The 12240-nt window shown below is 46.3% G+C and overlaps 1 long non-coding RNA gene across 1 annotated transcript; it reads left to right on the top strand.

The window, feature by feature from the left end:
• Window positions 1-1376: 1376 nt before the first annotated feature.
• Window positions 1377-3345, top strand: LOC135367810 (uncharacterized). The gene is made up of 3 exons (XR_010414528.1): window positions 1377-1572; window positions 1654-1730; window positions 2995-3345. It is a non-coding gene; the product is annotated as an uncharacterized LOC135367810 (long non-coding RNA).
• The last annotated feature ends 8895 nt before the right edge of the window (window positions 3346-12240 follow it).

Below are 12240 nucleotides of genomic sequence, written 5' to 3'. Positions count from 1 at the left end.
CCAAGTGAACCTCGCTTTTTTTACAGTAATATGAAGTCTTCCACAGATAACCGCAGACCCAACAATAACTACACACAGCACTGTGATAGAAATAGTTGAAAAAATTCGTAAAAATTAGGCTCTGCCCCACTTGCGTAATTGTTGCAAAGAAGCGCGCTCGAAATGTGCGTCTAGAGGAGGAAGGGTTCCCCCGCCTTCATTTGTGTTGCCTTCTTTGTGATAAGACAGTTGTCCCAAGCATCAAGGTCAAAGCGGGGGAAAGAAAGATAAAACAAGATGCAGGAACAGGAAAACGTCCTCCTCTCCCCGCATCTTCAGTGCGCTCTTCTTTGCAATGATCGAGCAGGTGGGGCAAAGGCATAAGTATTACTTTTTTTTTTTCGACTATTTCTGTTACGATACTCTGCATAGCTTTTGTTGGGTCTACGGTTATCCATGGAGGACCTCATCTATCTGTAAAAAAATTTGGGGTTTGTTTGGCAACTTTCAAAGTTCAAGTGACAAAAATAAATTTCCTTCAATTACAAATTGTCTAAAGCCTTCCTCAATGGTGGCAAAAGTGTCCAGAAGGTAACTGCTGAAAGTCCCACAATCCTCTGGGAAGTACGCGCACCAGTTCGAATTTTTTATCACATTAGGTAAAACACCCTGTATGTGTTAGCAGTACTGGACTGACATTAGACAGCACCTTTTGAGTGGTCGTAAATCTCGTGGTTCTGCATGGTTTTGGCATGTTGTGATACTGCAGCAGGGGTGTAGCCAAGGGAGAAGGGGGTCCACTCCCCCAAAAATTATACCTTTAGTGGTACATTTGGGAGAGGAAAAGAGGGCAGAATCCTCCTTCCCTCATGTAGATCCCCATAGACCTCCCCCCCCCCAAAAAAAAAATAAACAGCTGGCTACCACACTGTACTGCCATGATGATGATTGGAGAGTTTCGTCACCTCAGGTGATACTGTACCCGTCTGCTGGTAGTATTGTGGGTTTTCATGTCGCAATTACCACACACATCTAAGCACAGCAATCATAACCTCACCTCCAACCAATTGTAAAAATGTTAACATATTTTACAGGCTTTTCTTAATGGTCTCTTTGTGTACGCTTCTAAAATATCTCCAAGCAGCAATGTGATGCACAGAAAATGGTTGCCTGCATGCAGAAGATGATGCTGACTTGCAGAATGGCAATAACTACAGTAATGTTAAGTGCTTTCTATGAGAACCGTACTTATGACAGCGTCATTAAGCCTATGTTCTTTTTCTGGCTTTGAGCATAGCACCATATTTTGCCATTGAGGAAACTTTACCTCTCTTTGAAATGCCCAAGCCAGTGCACACTACCTGCTTGAAAAGCAGTGTGCTGTTAAGACTGACATTTTGACATGTGTAAACTTTCAGGTCAGACATGAGTTCCAACGACTAACAGGAGTAGAAGCCGACACAGCACTGCTGGCATTCCTGAGCAGGTGCGGGGAAACTGTACTCAAGTTGTGTACAGAAAAGAAAGCGCTTCGTGCACACATAGAGGAATTCTACAAGAAAGTCGAAAAGCTAACTACATCTCAACAGAAGTGTGAGTACTGTAACCTGCAGACATATTTGGCTGCTGTTTTATTATTGACCTTACTTCACATGCTGACATTTTCTCTGACAGATCACTTTGCCGTAGAAGTGCTAAAGTCATTGCCAGCGCTTGTGAGGGAAAACTGGCAAAACCTGTTCACAAAACTGGTATGTAAAATGACAGAACGTGTATTGTGAAAGTGGTCAACTCTGTTATTTACTTAATTTTCTGCCCGACAAGCAGTGGGTGTAAGATATGCTATAACATAGGCAGCAAAGGATAAAGACCAAGATGAAAGAATAGACAAGTACAGCAACAGTCGATCATGCACAAAGTGTTAGAAGGGAGAAAATAGGCACAGGACATCCCTTTGATGTTCTCTGGTATCTTCCTCTTGACCGGCCTCGGTGGCTCAGTCGGTAGCGTGTTCGCCTTCTGATCCAGAGATCAGATTCAGAGATCGGGTTCGAACCCGGCCGAGGACGCGAGCAACTTGGTGGCAGGGTACAAGTTGCTTAGATGCGCCGTCTTCCGCGAGGGACGTTAAATACGGGGTGCCACGTAGTGAGCTCTCATCGCACATCAAAGAACCCTCAGGTTGGCAAAAGCAATCCACAGACCGACTGCTGTTTCGTCGCTCCTGATCTCAGTTGTCTCGCGACATAAACCCCCAGTAACAAACCCAAATAAAAGCAGTCCATTGCTGTAAAAGGAGTAAAACTTAGAAGGTGTTGTCTGTGCATTGTAGCGTTCTGCTGTTAACAGCAATGGGTTCACAAGAAGTTCCTCCATCTTTATTATGATCGGTTGTAAGCACAGTGCGGTATGTGGAATAGTGTTAATAGCACACGTGCAATAGTTCTGGTTCTGTCTTGTATGTATTCAGATAAATAGGTCTGACATAAATATCTAAAGCATCTTGTATGGCAAACGTTTTGTGTGTTGTGACACAGGGACACATACTCATATAAAGGATAAGAGTAATGTGGGAAACCTCATCTTCAGATATATACGACGACAGAAAAATAGGCGATGTCAAGTTGCCGGTGATGAGTAGATCAAAGAGTGATATTAAACGGTAGGAGCAACTTATTTATTTACACATGGTAACAAGACTTTCTTGCACGAGACTGCACTTCTTCAGGTTACCTGAAGGTTAGCAGGTTTCAGGTTACCAGGTAACCTGAAGAAGTGCAGTCTCGTGCACGAAAGTCTTGTTACCATGTGTAAATAAATAAGTTGCTCCTACCGTTTAATATTACTCTTCAGATATGTAGAAGACTGACAATTTCATGTGACATTAATGAAACTGCCTTCAAAGCTTCGGGTCAGGAAATGGTCTGGAGAGTAAAGCGTCACTAATGCTGTAACACTTTCTATAATATATGCTTATCCATGCTGTCGTAACTGACATCTGCTTTGTTCTCTCAGGAGCCTGGCCAAGCATATGCATACCCCAGCATCATATACACTGGGAACGATCCACTCACAACGGAGTGCATTACGGTGAAAGCAGAGGGGCTGTCTATCGAGGTACCCGACATTACATCGGCAGTGTCCCTTTTGTTGTGCATATACTGGACGTTCGATATAGAATATGCGCCTCACCTCAAAAACACCCTGTGTATTCTGGAGCGCATGATAGGAGTGGAATACACCCCACTGACCTCTGTTCCCCTACGTGTCATTACCACACTAAAAGCGTGATGTGCCATTTAGTATATTTTTTATTGTCTGCGAAACAAACTGAAGGAACAAAGCTGGCAGATCATGGCTAGCAGCGTTGTGTATAAAGCATCTGGATAAATAAACATTTCTTCATGGACATTATTCTGGTTATTGCTATGTGCAGATGCATATTCACACCAGGAACGCCAGAAAACAATTCAGCTCCGCAAAGTGACAGTGAGATTGGATATGACCTTATAGAATTAGCTGTCCATTTTCTTGGGCTAGTTGTGAACCATGGACAATTGTGAATAGTGAACTTCTAGTGAACATGTGACTCTGTATAGCGAACATGTGAATAGTAAATAGCACACTTGTGAGTAGAGCACCTGGGAAGTATTTTCGGGGGGTTGGGCTGGGAATTTATGCTAGGAGTAGCATACCTCGTCGGGAGACGAGTTCAATTGCTTCTGTTTTTTTCTTTCTTACAAACAAACAGAAAAGAGTATGCACATGGGTGTGTGAAGGCCTGTGCTAGCACTGTAGCTTATGCTTGAAGGGCTGGCAGAACACCATAAAACATCACTAACAAAAAATGACTCCCAATTTGAATTGCCCTAATGGAGTGGCTCGACAAGTGGGAAGCTGCAGGGCTTCGCTATAAATATTGCATCCCCCACTATACAGGGGAGTATGTGAAAGGGTGTACTATTACACCTTACTCGATAAAAGGGTGTACGCAAAAGAGTGTACCAGCACACCCCACTTGTCAAAAGGGTGTATGTGACAGGGTGTACCAGCGCACCCCACCTGAAAAAGGGTGTATGTGACAGGGTGTACCAGCACACCCCACCTGATACAGGGTGTATGTGAAAGGGTGTACTAGAAATTGTCTTATCGAGGGTGTACCCAAAACACTCTTGAGGGTGTCATATACGGGACAACCATGTACACCCTCTTGGGTGTAATAACAGCACCCATATTTTTTAGAGTGATGAACCTTGCATCCCTGCTTAATATCAGCTTCCCTCGGACACAGAATGGCAGAGACGGGTCGATTAGGGGTTACTAACTTTAATTAAAGAAAGGAACATCATATAGAGACGTCCAGGGCACGTCTGCCCCACCCTGAGCTGTTTTCCAGTGTTGTTTGCCGCTCGTTCGCATCGCTTGTGCGTTGTAGAACCGGTTTCGGTTTCGTTTGGTTCTATTACAATTCGGCCATCCTATTCCCGATCGTCCTGATCGGACGGATTGTCTTCTGAATCACTGTCAAGGTCATCTCCGACCCATCTTTTCAGTTTATCGATAGGTGTGACACCAGAGTAATAACGGCTTGTCTGTTGGTTTTCTGGAAAGTCTTCAATGCGGTAGCGGTCATGAGGTAGCGCCTCGGATATGATGTAGGGTCCCTTGTATTTCTCGGACAACTTTGTCGATTCTCCACTTGGAGGAGGATCTCTCTGTACGACAACCAAATCGCATGGCTGAATGTATCCGCCATTCGCCTTCGGAGGTTGTACGCTTTTCTTTGTCTACCCTGGTCAGCCCGGATATTTGCAAGTGCTGCTTTTCGGCGCTGCAGTATGTCGTCATCAAAGATCTCCTTTAGGCTGTCGTCAAGCGGATCGCCGTTGAATCGTCTAGGACGAAAGTTGAACAAAAGTCCAAACGGCGTTCTTCCAGCCGCCTTATGGATGGTGCTATTAACTGCATACTGGACCTCCAGCATAAAGTCATCCCAGTCCTTCTTGTCGGTGTCTCGACATGAGCTAGCCAATGAGGAAGTGATTCTACGGTTCACTCGTTCAACTTGACCGTTTGCTGTTTCCTGATCGTCAGTCCATTCCCAAGGTACATTCTTCGCCGTCAGTTTGGTCAAAGGCGCGGCCACGGTAGCGTGACCCCTTGACGAAGCGAAGCGTCTCAAATAGCTTGTGAGACAAGGAACTGTCTCACGCAATGAATATCGTTCGGTCTCGGAAAGTCTAATATGCTTTCCAACTTCCGTCATCCAGGCCGAATACCACTGGCAGAGACTTCGTAGCCAAGATAGTCTACATGATCTTGAAGAAAGGAGCACTTGCTCAACCTGAGCGTCAGTCCTGAGCTTTGGGGCACTTTCAATACTTCTTCGAGATGCTGAGGACCCTCTTCAACGCTAGTGGACGGAATAAGGATGTCACCCATATAAGCCAGTACTGTTGAATAGCGTAGAGGCCCCAAAACACTGTTGACCATTCGCTGAAAGACGGCTGGAGCGTTCGACAGTCCAAAGGGCATTCGGACAAACTCATATTGACCATCCGGGGTCACAAACGCCGTCTTCGACTGCGACTCACTTGTCATTTTGATTTGATAGTATCCCGACGAGGGGTCTAAGCTCGTAAAGTAGCACTGTCCTTTCAGCCTCTCTAGCTGATCACCTATCAGTGGCGATGGGTAGCGATCCGGTTTTGTGTTTCGATTCAGTGCGCGGTAGTCTACACACAGGCTATAGTCACCCGTCCTCTTCCGCACGAGCAGAATGGGACTCGCATAAAATGATGTGGAGTCCACGACGATCCCTGCACTTCTCAGTTCCTCTACAAGTTCCCTCACTACCTCTCGCTCCGAAGACGACAGTCGATATGGTCGAAACGTAACGGAAATATCAGTTGTGAGCTCCAATTTCATTTCGACTGCATCCGTGCAACTAATCTCAGACACCTCCACGGCAAAGCAATTTCGGTGCCTTTCAATGATGGTTAGCAGGTTGTCACGTTGCTTCGGCGGTACACATGCTCCGATGTTGACCTGTGAAAAGTCTACCAGGGATCTTTCACAACACAGGTTAGACTTCAGTTCTTCGGCCGGTTCTCTTGTTTCAGTGCAAGAGTCTCCTCTAACCACCACTTCGTTCTGACGTATATGCAAGTCCCGTGCTGATAAATTCATCACTGGCACACCGCTTGAATGTGTGTCATCGATACTGATAACGCATCGAGGAATACAGCTTTCAGAATTAGCCTGTGGTCGAAACTGAGCCTCTATAAAGACATCTCCAGCCGCTACGTCTGACGGTGCTTGTAGCTGCACAAAACCTACGTACCCAGACGGTATAACGGTTGCCTTTGCTGACCACAAGTTGACACGTCTTTGAGGAAGGTCTGGAATTTTCATGTTCATCAGAGATTCTTCATCTGCGTCTAGATTCTGTGTCAAAGGCTCTTCGAAAACCCTTACAACGTTCCTGCGGCGGACAATCGTGATGTGGTTCTGTTCGGTAAATGGATGTCCTATCAATAAAGGTATTCTCTGAGCGTCATCTGACACCATATAAACATCTACTTCTGCAGCTGCCTGGTCTACTTCAAGGGAGACGCGTGTTTTACCGACAGGCACGATCCGTCCTGAGCCGTAGCCGCAAGGTATATTTAAACAGGTAGCGTAACTCCCATAGGCCCCTGTGTCTTCAGAATGACGCCATGATAGAGACGGTCAGCGCCATCCATCCGTTGCGCGGACTACTACGATTGTAAATAAATGACGTCAGAGACGACGTCACTAGTATGAATAATAAGTAGTGCATAATTATCCATGAACGTTTACATTGGTCCGGCCCACTTCGCTTGCCTTGTATTCCCTTTTCCGCGCCCAGTCAACAATACCAGACGAGAACACAGAAAAATAAAGCATATCAGATTTAATGAATCATATCAATTCCAAATACACAGTTATCACAGATTTTGACAACTCCAAACAGAAACGCATCGTGATGACCATAGAGAAATTAGGAAGGCTCACATAAGGCCCATTTCTCACCTAGAGCTATACGTATACCTAGTGATTAGACGTGTGCATTTATTCAATAAGTGGCCGTTGTAGGTCCATTGCAACAAAACACGACATCGTTGGTACACAGTTGGTTCCTGCTAACACTCACACTATCATGGCCGCTCGTCCCATGACGAAATCTTTTTTTTCGCGGGTCCAGCAACATGGGATCATTGTATTCATCTGTTCACTCGTGTTAATCTTGGTTTACAGCACGGAGATGTGAACATCGCTTCCTGTTTAACCCAAAGAGTGTACGAACTGCGTATTACAATGCACGGACACACGGTACGGATACAGGGACGCACGGATAAACAGACCCAACTGTGACACATGCGCAAAGGAGCAGGATACGGAAATGTACTGGAGTGGTAGATGATCTCGTATATGTGCACGAGCGGGCAACAGAAAGCTTTTTCTACATTGAAATTATGAATAACCTATTAGTACACACACAAGCCACGCCCATGTTGTAAAGTTTTTCTGTTTACAACCGTACCTCTACTGCCAACACCCAGGATCGCTCGCGCCTCTTGCTGGTGGCCTTGCCGATGGGTCTGATTTGGTATTTACGCTTGTTTTCGCTACCAGTTTAGATATACCTTGGTAGCCGTTGATCGTATATGACTTGTTAAAGGGCCCGTAAACAGGTACAAAAGGTGCACATTTCTTTGTGTTATATTATTGAAACTTATGCAGTGAAAACTCCTTGCAAATACTAACGCTCAAAAACAAAAGGCGCTTGCATACGGATGAAATATTCACTGCACTCTTTCGCATTTTAGCTCCGCCCCGCGCTCTAACTTTACGTCATTTTGACGTAGCGCTTTCCTCACCAATTACGATCGAGTGTTCCACGTATGATTTTATTTCGAATGCGGAATTGGACTAGATGAACGTGAATCATCTTCTGTTCAAAATCTAAAGAGTTACAGCCTCAAACTGAAAAAGAAATGCGTTTAATTTAGGTATCACACGCGCACTACGTTTTCTGGGTGGTGGTGGTGGGTGGTGAAAGGGCTTGCCGTTGTCACGTTTTTTGGGCAGTAGCACGCAGCACACCACGAGCACGAATGAATATTCGAGACTACAGTTCCGGAATCTTAGGTAGGTGCGCGATGGAACATCTTCGTCATCTTCGAATGGTTCCGACAACTGGGCTGCCGTACTTTGGTTTGAGCTTGAGAAGGGTTGAGGATTGGGCTAGTTGGTAATGAGACATCTGAACTGAGAGCGCAAGATACACGGACAAAGAACGGAGAAACAGACAGGACGGGCGCTAACTTCCAACTAAGTTTATTGAAGAAAATGAGTAAGAAAGCATAAACCCTTCACAGCACACGTGTCACATTCTGGGCGCACCGGTTCTGAGCACACCGGTTCTGAGGAAGATCAGTTCCTTTTCGGTTAGAGATAAATAACCATCAAGATGTATGCGTTAGCACACCTTCTGTATCTCTAACCGAAAAGGAACTGATCTTCCTCAGAACCGGTGTGCTCAGAACCGGTGCGCCCAGAATGTGACACGTGTGCTGTGAGGGGTTTATGCTTTCTTACTCATTTTCTTCAATAAACTTAGTTGGAAGTTAGCGCCCGTCCTGTCTGTTTCTCCGTTCTTTGTCCGTGTATCTTGCGCTCTCAGTTCAGATGTTGGTTTGAGCCACTCGACATCGCGTCACCAGCTCGCGTGGTACAGTGGATAGCGTGCTGGCCATGTCACGTCGTGACTGGGAGGAACCCGGGTTCAAATCGCGTCATGTGATAGCAGCCCCACTGTTGACGTTTGCGCCAGCTGGAGATGTTGAAGATATCATGACGTTGAATTTCGGAACCACAAAGCGCAAAACGTCGTTTCACACAAACAAACTGAGCGCTCCGACTCACAGCTGATAACGAAGTATGTCTATTGGCTGGTAATTTGAAACGTCATGTGCGCAGCTCGGCCCCCCGATTCGACGGCAAAACGCAACGTAGCCATGTGACGTATGCGTAGTTGAGAGAGGCTCACTGGTTACTCATCTTCGAAAGCAGTTATATGGGTCAATGAGCTGGCACGAGCCGAACGAAATGTATATTTGGGTACTATGATCTGCGTTCTTTCATGGGGTATCATTATTTCTGAAGTGTTTGGTGGCCTGTTTACGGCCCCTTTAAGCTTCTCGTATTTCAGCTGCATGCGACTGGCGTCACTTTAACGAAGTGTCACGCACTGGCTACGCAAATCAAGGTATGCTCTAACGCTGTTCCCATTTACCTTGGCTTCCATAAAGTACTTTGCGTTAGACGTTTCGCCGCCAGTTTCCATGACGTGCTGAGCAACATCTTTACCCTTCGCAACGCTAGCTTTCTCCGGGCACTCCTTAGTTAGATGTCCAGGTTTGTTGCAATTTCCACATCGTTGCTTCTTCGAAAGTTGTGGGCATTTCGAAGAAATATGGCCAAAATCATTGCAGTTGTAACACCGCGGACCTTTCTTCGTGTCGGAAGCCTGAGTTTGCGACGCTTCATCAGAGCCAGTCACATCTTCTAGCTTTTTTGTCGGCAGATTTGCTTGGTTTGGGTCAGCCGTAGACTCCATACCATTTAGCTTTTCTTCGATGCGCTTCAAAGCACAAAGCAAGTCCTCTGGACGGTTAAACGTGCTCGCCCCCAAGGTTCGGATGCTGCCTTCTTCACCAAGTCCTGTTATAATGTATTCAACACTGGCGCGGTCATCCAGCTTGCAACGTCGTGCTTTTGTCAGTTTGTCGTAGTAGTACTCCTCGATGGATTCATTTTTCATCTTCCTTCGGGACTCTATTTCTCGAAATCTGCGCTGAGCACTCGCGGTATCGGGGAATGCTTTGCAAAGTTCTTCGTTCCATTCATCCCATGTGTTGATGGGCGATGGCACCCCATCGTACCAAGTTTTTGCGACACCTTGAAGTTTCAGAAGAGCGTAACAGCATTTCTGTTTGTCGATCCAGTCGTACGCCCCTGCCAAGTCATCAACTTTCCGAATCCATTCCTCGGCTGTAAGCGAACTGCTCGTTGTTGGGTTGAATGCCGGTATGAGCCTCCCGCTTTCCGCAGCTAGGTGTCGGGTAACCGGATCGCTCTGCGTAGTGCGCTCAGCTGGATTCACGCTGTGTACGACTTCTCTCACAGCAGCTTGAACTGCAGCTTGCACGGCTGCGACGAAATCAACAGTTTGCAAGTTTATGTTGGATGATGTGACTCCCGACGCTGCTGAAAGATTTCGAACGTCGTCATGCACCTGTGAAACGTTCGAAGTCGGTCCTTCGGCGCCGCGTCTGCTGTCGGGTTCAGAGTCCACATCCGTCTCTTGTGTGCGAGGTTTCCCTTTTACTGGCATAGTCCAAGATAATCGCAATCAATCGGAACGTACGTACAGTTTGGTGACATGTTGATCCCACTTCTGAAATGTTAGCTTCCCTCGGAGACAGAATGGCAGACACGGGTCGATTAGGGATTACTAACTTTAATTAAAGAAAGGAACATCATACAGAGACGTCCAGGAGCGCGTTCCCGGACACTGCGCGAGCTCGCGACTTCGCGCTGACCACGCCCATCGTTCCCGCTACGCAGGAGGACAACGAAAGTGCGGGAACACTACCGTTGTGCTATCGTTGCGCGATCCGCCACAAGGTGACGGCACTCTCGGCTACAGGCCTGCTGCGAACGCACTTAGTACCAGAAATGAAGTTGAAATAATGTGTAAACGGGACACATAATTTTGGTTACATAAACAATTACATTGTAAGTACGCCTCAAAACAGCATTCCTTCCAACTGTTTGATTTCTGGTTCAACTCAACCAATGAGAAACTACGTGTTGTCGTCTGCTGAAAAAGCGGTTGAGAGTCAAACTTGGACGCGCGCATCACTGCAAAAGTTTGGTGAGTATGAAAGTTTTTCAGACATCATTCCGTATGCTATAACTTAGTCGCGTACTACCTCTTGCAACATCGTAACACAAGAAAACTGAATGTGAACCATAATTTATGTAATTCCTCGCTGCATTTCGGTTTTTGCTTCGATATTTTGCATGACTGCTCACACTGTCTGCAAGGCGTCGTGCATAAAATGTTGCTTGCTATCTATAGAATTGGATCAGCTTCATCAACTTTCACCTGTGCAGCGGTGAAATTACGTTTCTCTGCGTACCTGTCGCCGGACGTTAAACCACTTGTGATATGTTTTGATATAGACGGAAGGTTTAAGTAATGCTAAGTTAGCACAGTTGAAAGCTGAGGTGGTTGAGCACAGTTGAGCAGTGGTTGAGAGTTTTGAAACATGCAGCCATGTACAGTGAAACAAACAAAAGCATTTGTTACGCACCAGTTCCACGTTTTTGGGCCTTGCAATATACGTTTCGGGACGTTCAGCTGAAGCTTGTGGTGCAGTGCACTGTTGAAGCACTTGAAAAACCGAACACAAGCACCCGTTAATGATAAAGCATTCCAGCGACCTAGAACAACTATTCTTTCGAATTTAGAAAAGAACAAACTGTCTAGCCCATCCAATAAAAAGAAAATACCGAAGTAAAAGATGGACCGCTCATAGGACCTTCCTGCACAAAAAGGACTGAGATGGACAAAATATGGCCATACTTTTTGTCCAACTTAGCAGGGGAAACTAGCTCAGCCCTGCTTTAGTGTACTTAGTGTACAATTAGAAATCAGGTGGTTGTCAAGAAGTGACAGTTGGTGTGCATCTTATATTATTTATTTTTCTCACATTACAGATATGGCGAGCGAAACCCAAAAGCTGCTGCTGTTGTCACTGCTCGAGGAGTCGCCCAAACTGTGTAGCAACAGGAGTGTGTGACGGCAGCACAGCGCAGAGCGAAGTGGGACAGAATTGCTGCCACCCTGAACGCTGTTGGAACATACAACAAAAACGGCAAGGGGTGGCAGCAATTTTGGAAGCACTGGCGCCACAGCGTGCAGAGCCGTGCCAGAGAATTGTCACGAACACTGCAGGCCACAAGGGGAGGGAACGGCAATGTTGTCGCTAACGTGGGGCCGGCCTCAGTGGACATCTCATCGCGCCTGTCTGGGCTCGACCGGCGTGTCATGGCCCTTGCGGGCTGGGACACGACGGTCGGCGTACCAGGAGCGGTGGAGATGTCCACCGAGACCGGCCTCATGGAAGTGATGTTGCCCGTCTGAGTCGTAAGTAATATACAGCG

This window comes from Ornithodoros turicata, chromosome 1 (assembly GCF_037126465.1).
Source record: "Ornithodoros turicata isolate Travis chromosome 1, ASM3712646v1, whole genome shotgun sequence".
NCBI classification, from domain to species: Eukaryota; Metazoa; Arthropoda; class Arachnida; order Ixodida; family Argasidae; genus Ornithodoros; species Ornithodoros turicata.
Note: the sequence above shows the minus strand (reverse complement) of the source record. Positions and strands in the feature narration are given on the sequence as shown.